Genomic DNA, 10,372 nt, shown 5'->3' with positions numbered 1-10,372 from the left:
TCTCATACAGTGTTTGTTGTGTTTTTTCTTTATTAACACAAATGGTCCACGCTTTAGATTAGGGTACTGCAAACTAGTGTAATAAGCCGTGTATAAACACATTTACAAGCATATTCTGAGTGGCTTATTAACTTGGTATTAGACATCAGTAATAAGCAACATAAGCAGTTCATTTATATCTTTATAAGCATATTGTTTGTGGCCTTTTGCTTTGCGATTTAATAGCAGTCTAATAAGCAGCTTATTAATATCTTTATAAGCATATTCTTATCGGCCCATTAACCTGATAATATATAATACTTTAATAAGTAGCTTACAAAGTGCTTATTAAATATTTACAAGCATATAATTAATTGGATTGACATCACGCCATAATTTAGATAATGGTGTAATAAGCGGCTTATTAATATCTTTATAAGTGCTTATAAGCAAATTATAAGCATCTTACTAATGCTTATTAATATCTTATTAATACTTAACAAGCACACCTTAATATAAAGCGTTACCGAACATTTATATGTGGAGCAGAAGACTTTGGAGGTGTGATAATTGAGAACAGGAGAGTGGGAGGCCATTACAATGAAAGAATCAAACAGTTTTGCTACTAATATTAAAACAGCAGGTATTTTAGCTGAGTGGATACTACTAATGTAAAGCAGTCTAAAAATTAAAATAAATGTGTAGAAAGTCTTAAAAGCACATCAAGACACAATAAGAGATCAAATATATGCTGAACCTTAACAACAGGGATGTTTAAATGTCCAAATATTCTCCAAACGTCTTGAAGAAGTTTGCACAGATGATTTCTCAATCTTTGTCAATAATGATACTAATGTTGACTCAAAAAATGGTGGAGGGCAATGATTTTTGCTGGGGGCCCTGCTCCGCCCCTGCTAATAAGTAAACTAGTCTTTGAGTCCTGTCAGTCAAATTTATTGAGAGAAAACAACGCCTCATCTTTGGGATCTTCACCGTCAACCTGATTATTAACAAGCTGCTTCTGTGCTTTGGGACAGTTTAACATAATTCTAAGAACATTCAGCAGCATTTAGTAGCTTTCAGGCTCCTGAAAACACATCTGCAGCTATTTCCTCACAGCTATCTTCAGTCACAGATGGGCAGCTTTGGCTTTAATTTGGCTGCAATTTTATGCAAAGCTGCCACGAGGGAGAAACAAAGTAACATTTTTAGTGAAAGCTAAGGGACACGGTGAATAAACACCTCATCAACTGCTCCCGAGGCCGCAACAGAAACATTTAGAAATGATTAAGAAAAGGAAAAGAACACATGTAGGGTTGACATTTTTTCCCTCAAAAATATATAAATAAAATAATTGACAATGTGCTGTTAGTTATTATAAAATCTAATCCCCTTCTGGACTCCATCTCAGTTACTAACAAGATTATCCGTTTTGTGTGTGTGTGTGTATTTTTGTGTGAGATGACAGGAGAGTCCTGCAAAGGGATCACACACCACAATGGGATTATAGCCAGTACCTACCTGGTTTTCCAGGTGTATAAAATGTATTGACCATGATGTGAAACTGATATGAGTTGCAGTCGATGGTCACATGGCTAATTTCTTAATGCATAAACTTTGTTTTGACCTAAAAAAAAGGACAGATGAGTCCCAATAAAGTGTAAACAAACAAGTTATTTGGCTTAAACAAATTTCCATGGTAAAAAACGCGGAAAAGAATGGCTTCTTTTTCTTTAAATGCATTGTGGTTTCAGTTGTCCTTGTGAGACCAAAGGGAATGGTGTGGAGTAAAACGGCCAGAACACCTTTTCAAAAGTCAAGGAGGGGTTTCGGGTCATGACAACTTTACCTTCACACAACTTTGTCTTTCAGGGCATTAAAAAAAAAAAAAAGCTTCAGGTTATTAATTGATTAATTACCACTGATTAATTTTCTGTGCTGTGTATCAAAATAGTGTATAAAAGTTAAAAACCTTTATGGCACACTCACACAGGTCAAGCTTACTTTGTTACAGAGAAAACATCTGTATGCGTATAAAAAAGTATCGTTGTGTGTCTGTTATGCGGTGAACCCCACAGGCTCGCTCCTTCACCGCCAGCTGTCTTTCTTCATTTACATACCATCTCCTCCCACTAATGGAATAAGCCACAAGTTTCCTGAGGTGAAACAACGTGCACAGACTTTTAGTCACATATGTGTGCATGTGTATGTGTGTGAATGAGTACACAATATATATTTGTTATGTGAGGTGTGCTTCAAAGGTCAACAGAAATATATATCTTTCATTGTTAAGGAAAAAACAGGAGTGAAAATTAAGTATTTTATCATTTAACGTGTTGGTTTTAGTCTGCAGCTGTTTAACAGAGCAGTTGTCTATTGTAGGAAGAAAAAAGGATAAATCAAAGGCTGTGGAGAAAAACTGAATCGTGTTTGACTAAAAGTATAGTTATGCCTTCATTATTATATGATTATACGATTATATCAGCTTTAGTGACAAAAATGTGATGATTGGTTTCTTAGCTGCTAGATTGTATAGAAAAAACGTTTTATATGGTCGAAATTTTTCAAAAAGAACTTTAAACAGAACAAGGTGAGAGACTTTTCTTTGTCGTTCCTTTATAACCTTGAAAAAGTTCAACAGATATCAGCGCTCCCAACCTTTGTTCCTCTTCCTCTCACCTGTCGGCTCTACCTCTCTTCACCAGCTGTGCTCTGTTTCTTTTGTTTTGTCCTCCATCTCTCTGTCAGCAGATCCCTTCCATCAATACAGAGCTGTCAGTCACTGAAGTGACAATTGGCAGTTGTCGATACAGTCTAGAGGGTTGCTACCCCGTATAAAGGCTAAAATGCTATCAGCTGCCAATACATAAACAATCACACAGCTCGACTCACACATACACACACGCCGCAGTTTCCCTTTGCATTCGCATCAAACTTGATCATCGCTGACACAGGGAAATGCGGGGTGGTAGCAACAAGATCAGATCAGATGTGAAAACAAAGAACCACCTTCTAACTATTCATTCTTCACCAGAGTTTGTGCACACATGCACACATCACTGCGGTGATCAAAGGTCTTTGACAAGGTCTGCAGTCACTGATGTGTAGCTCCCCCTACTGGAGACCTTTAGACCTTTGGCAATGACATTCACCCTTGTTGCACTGTAGCACATTAACATTCATTAATTGATTTAATCATCCAATTATTTCTTTAATAATGGCTTCCTTTCTCTGTCTTCCATCACTTCCTCCTCCTTTGAGTCCTGCAGGTCTCTTTTTTTCCAAAATTAAAAGAATTACCTATGTTTTAACTCTTTTTTTTAGTGCACAGATTATTTATTCATGTGGATGAATGTATTTCACTTTTTCCAAAAATAAAAAACCTGCTAAATAACAAATATTTCTATAAAGAAATGAAGTAAAACTTTAGCACAGTGTTCTTTAAAACTCTTGATGGTTTTGATTTGTTGTGCCTCGTAAAAGGCCACTGCATTAAAATTAAGTTTTTAGCTTTGTGCACTTATTCTGTGCACTTATTGTAACATGCATTTGACCCCATCAGTGTCATAAATATCCCATATAGTGGTTAATATTAGATGTATTTAAAATGTGCAAAAAATATACATATTATTGCAAAAATTAAATCTAAGGTTGCTTCCTAAATGTCAGGCAGTTGCAAATATTAAGACTAACAGTCACTTAATTTTGCTTAAAATTGGATTAAAACTGGGCAAATTTGAATAAAGTGAGGATAAAAAGGTCAAAACCACACCAGAATGAAAGCTGGAGATAAGAAAATAGTATGTCAAAGTGAAGTTAACCTGTTTCCGCCTGCGTTCTCTTCTTTACGCACATGGCGTTCATCCATATGAGAAATGTGATTACAAATGAGAGTGTGAGCGAGAGCGAGGAGTGCTACAGCTGGCATGGCATCTGGCTTGGCATATCGTTGCCCGGCCTCGCCCACTGCCTGTGCGCTCTAATGTGGCTGTCGACAAGCCCATTAAGAAGCCATTACTAAATGCTCTCTGTCTCTGCTCCTCTTCCATGCCTTGCAGCAAAAACCCAGGGGGACGCTAACAGCACGAAGGAGAGGGAAAGGAGAAGAAAGGAAAAGGCCAAAACAAGTGGAAGGAATAACATAGTTGAGCGAAAAAAGAACACAAAGTTTGTCTTAGAGACTAAAAAAATAGATTTTAAAAGGGTTAGAAAAACTTTTGGTCATGACAGACACTCAGAGAAGAGCGTGAAGCAGATGACAGAAGTTCCGCCTCGGGGGACAGAGATCTGACACATGGAGCTCATTCCAGTAAAAGTTCAGAGCTGGTCTAAAGAAAGAAGAGTCCAATTCAAAAATTACAGGTGGCTCAAATAGATTCTAAAAAATATTAAAAAAATCAAAAACATTCCGGATTTTTTTAAGAGCAACAGAACTGTACAAACATTCTGACCTGCTTTTTTAAGTTTCAACTCTCGTTTTGTGTGTTTTGTGTGTTTTATTACGCAACACACATTTCCCAAAACTTTAACTCAGTTTGATTTTGTGTATCACAGTTGTGCAACACAACATAGAGTGCTGTAATCCAGATAATTCTCGATTTACCATAGAAACCATTCACTGTATATAAAGAATTGGACAGAGCGGGTGTGATGTCACCCATAGAAAATGACTTACCTCCAGTTCCAGTGAAAGGAAGCCAATTAAGTCCATTTTTCTCAACACAGACTCAGAGCTTCTTTAAGCATTGCAAAAATGACAAAAGCAAGAATTTTAAACAAAATATTTGCCCCTCTAATTATCTGCTTCAATGATAAAACTTTGAAATTTGTATTTTGGTTCCTTTTTTTCTAATGGCTTTATACTGAGCTGTTATTATTTGCCACTCTAACAAAGTCTTCTGCCCTCCCCACCTGTGTAAAATGTTCTAGTTTTGCCACTGTTGCTATCCCTCATTAGTGTATTATGTATTCGGGCTGTTTTTCATAGTTCTGATGTATTGAACACGATAACTTTGGGTTTTAACTTCACATATGGAAACCGCTGTAAAAATCTTATGTAATAAAAACAATATCATATTTAGGACAGCTTATTACTTTCTTTTTGATAAACCACACTAATTTGTTGTTAAAAAACTTACAGTGTGAGAAAAAAGTATCCACCAAAATGCTATTTTAAATTATATTTTCTGCTTAATGAAAAGTAATTCTGAGTTTGTGCTTCTCCTAATTGAATTCTTGGTATAGGAGTGCAGAGATGCATTGGTGGTCACTTATCACAGACACTGCAGGTGGTGTGAATGGCTGGAGGGAAGGATAAAGCAAAGAGGAGAGAAAGAAGAAAGCAACACAGAAAAATCAGAATGATTATTTTAAGTCATTCTGATTTTTTTGTATTTGAAAACACAAAGAGGCTTATGGAAAAAGCATTTAGATTTTTCTTTCTTTTTTACAGTTTTGGTGACAGGTTTAAAAAGTAATTCAAGTAAATTGGAGTTTAATTATGCTCTGATTTGCGCTAAATACAGTATTTTCTGACTTGAATTATTTTTTTAGGAAATCTTAATAAGTAACATTGAAGTTCAATAATTTACAGGTGAAAAATGTTTGGCAGAGAAATGTTGTAGTGATGCTGCCATTATTGTACAGCTGCTTTCATTAATGAGCATGAAGGTGTTCATCCAACACTTTTCACAAACGCAGTCAGCTACTCTCGACTGTGTGGTCTTGTTTGTGTGTATCACAAAGACAGAGTGTATGTGTGTTGAGCGGTGAACTGCTCTTTTCATGAGTGACTGTGACAGGTTTCTCATCAGGCCCTGAAGCCTCCTCACATTTACGAACCGTGTACAGCACAGTCGTCACAAAAACACACGCACACACATACAGTCACATCACAGTGTGCCTAACTGCCTGATGGTATAGTTTTGTGCAACTCTGCAGCGGTATGGGGCAGCACTTGGTTCCACACATGCGCTTGTTTGTGAGTCTGCACCGGCTGCTGGAACTAAGCGGGGCTCTTAATCACGCCTGTAACAGGCAACATTACCAGCAGCGGCAGCAGGCTAATGATGAATGCCCGAGCTTCTGCGCAAATCCTGACCTCCTTTTCTGCTGCCATGCACAAAAAGCTCCAGTTCTTGCACAAAAAGTCAAACACACACACACACATAGAGATATGAGCTTGCACAAACGCATGCAATCTAACAAAAAGGTAAAAGTAATGGGTAAAACCAGCTCGTATGTGAAACCACAAAAACGCTGCTGGCTACTGATACAAATCACTATTTTTTTCTTTGTGTGTGGCATAACTTTTTGTTTTTCAATCCTCTAAATGGATCACATCCTGAAACACCTGCAGGATCAGAAAAAAAGTAGCCTAAATGTGGAACCTGAAGAACACAAATGTGTGAGGATAAAAGTAGCCTAAACTTGAAATGTTAATGAGAGAGAAAGATGTAGAAATTAGAGACAAGAAAAAAAAAGATCTTAGCATCACAGAGAGGCAGATGGCAAAAAAAGTGTTTCTTCTTCATTTGACGGAGTGAGTAGTTATAAACGAGTGTAAAGTTTTGATGAAGGACAAAGTAATGTCAGCGACTGGGGCGGTTCGGGCTTCCTGCTCTGCGGCTACCACATGTGATCCCGCCTGTCACTCACACTCCATCGCCATGACAATCATCATAATGCCGACGCCCGGAGGCGGGGACAAGCCTGTCCTTGTAACAAACAGAACCCCTCCACGATGTGACGCCAACAACTGCTGAGAAGATTTCACAGACACACACATGCTTAAACACACACACACAAAGACGGACCGTCGTGCAGTGATGGCACCAATAAAAGTTCTGGCTCTCAAAAAGCAGAACGAGCTCCAACTTAAATTTAGGATGAAAGCTGTGTTTATCAGCGGGATGTGATGTGATGTATGCCTGTCAACATTTTTAGAGAGCGCTGCTTGCTTTGTCAAACACATTCACTGTACGCCAGCCATCATGCGGCTGCACAGCATCTGGACAGGAGCGCGCATGTGTGCGCACTTCTGAGGATGTTGCGACGATGTGTTCTAACAATACAAGCTCGCGTATCATGCATGCATGTGACAGACAAGTGACAGAGGGACAGACGGACGAGCGTGTGTGAGGGTGCATGTGTTTGTGCTGCCCATAGGGCAGGGAGCAGGGACTTGTCAAGCCAGCGAATACATGGCAACTGGATGGTGATGCCACCCTGGTGTGACAGCTCCTTCACACACATACACACATGCTGTAGACCCCCACCTCTCCCTCTCCACCCCCAAACCTGCCCTGACCAACTCTCTGGAGCTGTGAAAGCAGAGAGAAAACCAGACTGGTGGAGCCTCCCTTTAACTGGAGGCTGACTGGTGTGTGTGTTGTGTACATGTGTGTGTGTGTGGCAGAGTAGGGTTCAAAATGTCACATCAATTTGTGGCTGTGCTGTTTCTGAAAGAGGCTAACCCCAGTGCCACTTAGGCTTAGTGCAGGAGTGAACGGCATGGTTACCGACAGGACACATACATAAATCCTCATATTCAAATGTGTTTAAACACAATTCTGCTCCAAAACATAAAAAAATAAACTCTTCAAATGCAGACCCAAATATAGTCAGCCCAGATATGGGGTGCAGGTAGAATATTGGGGGGGATTAGTTTGGGTGTGCTGAGAGTTTGGGGTGTCATATTGAGCCTCTAACACACTTAGGAAACTCTGTCATCATCATACCAGATCATATTTCTTCTCCTTTGATCTATTTTATAAATGTTCATACCTTTATGTTGCATGCTTCTCCTGACATAACCCTCTGCCTTTACCAGGCTAGGGACAGGCACATGCAGGACACTGGTTTGTGCTCTGTTGAGGCCGCTTTTATATACCGTATTTGCAGGACTGTAAGCTGCTACTTTTTTCCTAGATTTTGAACCATGCAGTTTATATAAAGGTGCAGCTATTCTGTAGATTTTTCTTCCACCACTAGGGGGGCTCTAACCAGAATTAGAATCAAAAATAAGAGACAAAAAATCAATCCAATGAAGATTACCCTCTGCTACTTTTTCTTTAGCAGATAGAACATGCTCAACAAATTACTAACTCATAATTATTTTTAAGTCCTTCATCATGGAAACCACATGAAGAAGTTTGTACGATGCAAGTTTTAAGTAGAAGGCCATCGAGCTTGTTATCCAAGATCCCTTATAAAGTGCACTCTATAGTCGGTAAATACGGTATTTATTTTTCTTTTTATCCCTGTCCATCCATCTTTACATGTTTTTGTTATTTTTTTTATCTTATTCTAACTTTATTTTTGCATTTTTTGTTATTTTATGTTTTTTTATTTGTTTTTTCGAGGGATTTTTTATTTCATTAGTTAAATTTCCGGGAGGCAGTCATGGCCTCCCCCAGCCCATTCCCATTTCCAGCCTTGCTCGACTGAGAGTGATATCATTTAGGTTCATTTTCTCTTTGGAAATCAGGCAAGAGGATATTGTTTGGTGTGAACGTTAAATTCTGAAACCATTCAATGCTGTGGCTAATCAGAAATGTACGCTCAAGTTAAGGCTCTAAAAGCAGTGGCAGGTAGATAAACACAAAGAAAACCTACATTTTTCCACACCGTTCTCAGACAGCGTGGACATGAGACGGTTAAGCTGAATCTAATTTTCCACAAAACTACCAAAGCATTTGCCTGAAATTATATTTTGGTGAGATGCCTCATTGCACCTTTGAGGTTTGAGCGTGAGCAGTCAACTGAAGTAGAGTTGCAGGTTAGACACCCCCAGGGGTGACCTGGCCAGGGCCCCAGACCACTTTAACCACTCGTCTCCATTAACAGGCTCCCAGATATCATTATGCTCCTTGGGGACCAGGCGTGCTCTAACCAACCATTTACCCTCTCCTTCTCTCCTCTACTTCTCTTTCTCTCTCATGTCCGCCTCTCTCTGCCATGATGTAACTCTATGAAAAAAGACAGCATGGAGAAAAATATGAGATTGATTTATTTGCTTCGGTGTTCTTTGCGATGAAGTCCTCCCTTCCCCTTTCTCCTGCTTCCCCTCTCTCTTTTTCTTTTCAAACTGAAACCAATTAGTGGGCCGAGCACTTGTAGTGGAGAATGTAGGGCAAGCGAGGAGTAATAAAAAAGTATTGACTTTTCTGTGACTGTACGCGGCATGAAAGGGGTGCCGCGGCCTTGTCCGACATGAAAGGAGCTCCATTAATTTCACTTATTTTACCCAGGCCCCTGTCAGGAGGCCCTAATGCATCCCAGTCGCACTCCTCATGTAGAGACTGTTAGACAGCAGTACACAGCTCCCGTCTGCTTACCGAATGTCTTTGCATTAAATCTCAGAGTGACAGCGAGAAAAACTGAGACGGTAGAATAAAACATCTTTTAATTCAGTAGTTAAAGGAAAAAAGAAACTGCGGGTTGTTCTTCTATAAAACATTTTTTCAAGACAAATTTATATATTTGTTTCCCTCTCGTCTTCTGCATAATGTCGAAAGTTCATATCTAAAAAGAACCAGACCATTACTGCTTTAAGATCTGAAAAAATACATAACAAATGAAGCACAAAATACCTGTGAAGCTTTATATAAATATCCTTAATGACAAAAAAATAAAAAGGAAAAAGTGACGAACTGCGTGCGTTAAAATCCTCCCCCCCCTCTTTTTTATTTTTATTTTAGGGTGTCAAACGTAATCGCACAGGGAGCCAAAATCCAAAACACACCTTAGGTCGCGGGCCGACAAGGATAAACAATTATTGAACATACGAAACCGAAATTTTAAAGCTTTAAAAATGTAACTTTTGAATGCGGACCGAACCTTGGGACTTGGTCGGTACACTGCCCTCTGATGGAGGGTGGGGTCCGAACGCCTGTTCTCCTAACCCTAAGCGTGGTCCGCATCTGGTACCGCATCCGGAACCAGTACTGATCCCCGTCCGGTATCGACTGTCCGGTACTGGGTTAAGGTTAGGGTTAGGATACCAGTGCGGTCCACGTCCCAGTACCGGACCGGTACCTGTTTGCGGCCCAGAGGTTGGGGAGTCTTGATTTAATTGGATGTCTAAAAAATGACGAGTTGGGGAAACCCGAAACGTCACATGTTAACACAGAGCTCCAGCTTAAATTTAGGATTTAAGATGGATAGGGGTCCCTAACCATGTGTCAGTATGTGACGTCTTGGGAATGAGAACGTCTTTCAATTTGTAAATCGGCAAAATAACATCGGGCTGATTGAATCACCCAGCGGGCCGGATTCGGCCCCCGGGCCTTGACTTTGACACGTGTTTTTAAGGCATACTAAAGTCTTAATTCAAATTCTAAATTATTCTCTATAAAACTGTGTTTTAAAGGGGGGAACAATAATGTTTTTT

General features: G+C 39.5%; 1 long non-coding RNA gene across 1 annotated transcript in view; it reads left to right on the top strand.

The window, feature by feature from the left end:
• Positions 1–4,387, top strand: part of LOC118598282 — a 47,790-nt gene extending 43,403 nt beyond the window's left edge. Inside the window, exon 3 of the long non-coding RNA XR_004947406.1 lies at positions 4,038–4,387. This is a non-coding gene — a long non-coding RNA (uncharacterized LOC118598282). The remainder of the gene's footprint in view (positions 1–4,037) is intronic.
• Positions 4,388–10,372: the final 5,985 nt, after the last annotated feature.

Source organism: Oryzias melastigma, linkage group LG3, assembly GCF_002922805.2.
Source record: "Oryzias melastigma strain HK-1 linkage group LG3, ASM292280v2, whole genome shotgun sequence".
Lineage (NCBI taxonomy): Eukaryota > Metazoa > Chordata > Actinopteri > Beloniformes > Adrianichthyidae > Oryzias > Oryzias melastigma.
Note: the sequence above shows the minus strand (reverse complement) of the source record. Positions and strands in the feature narration are given on the sequence as shown.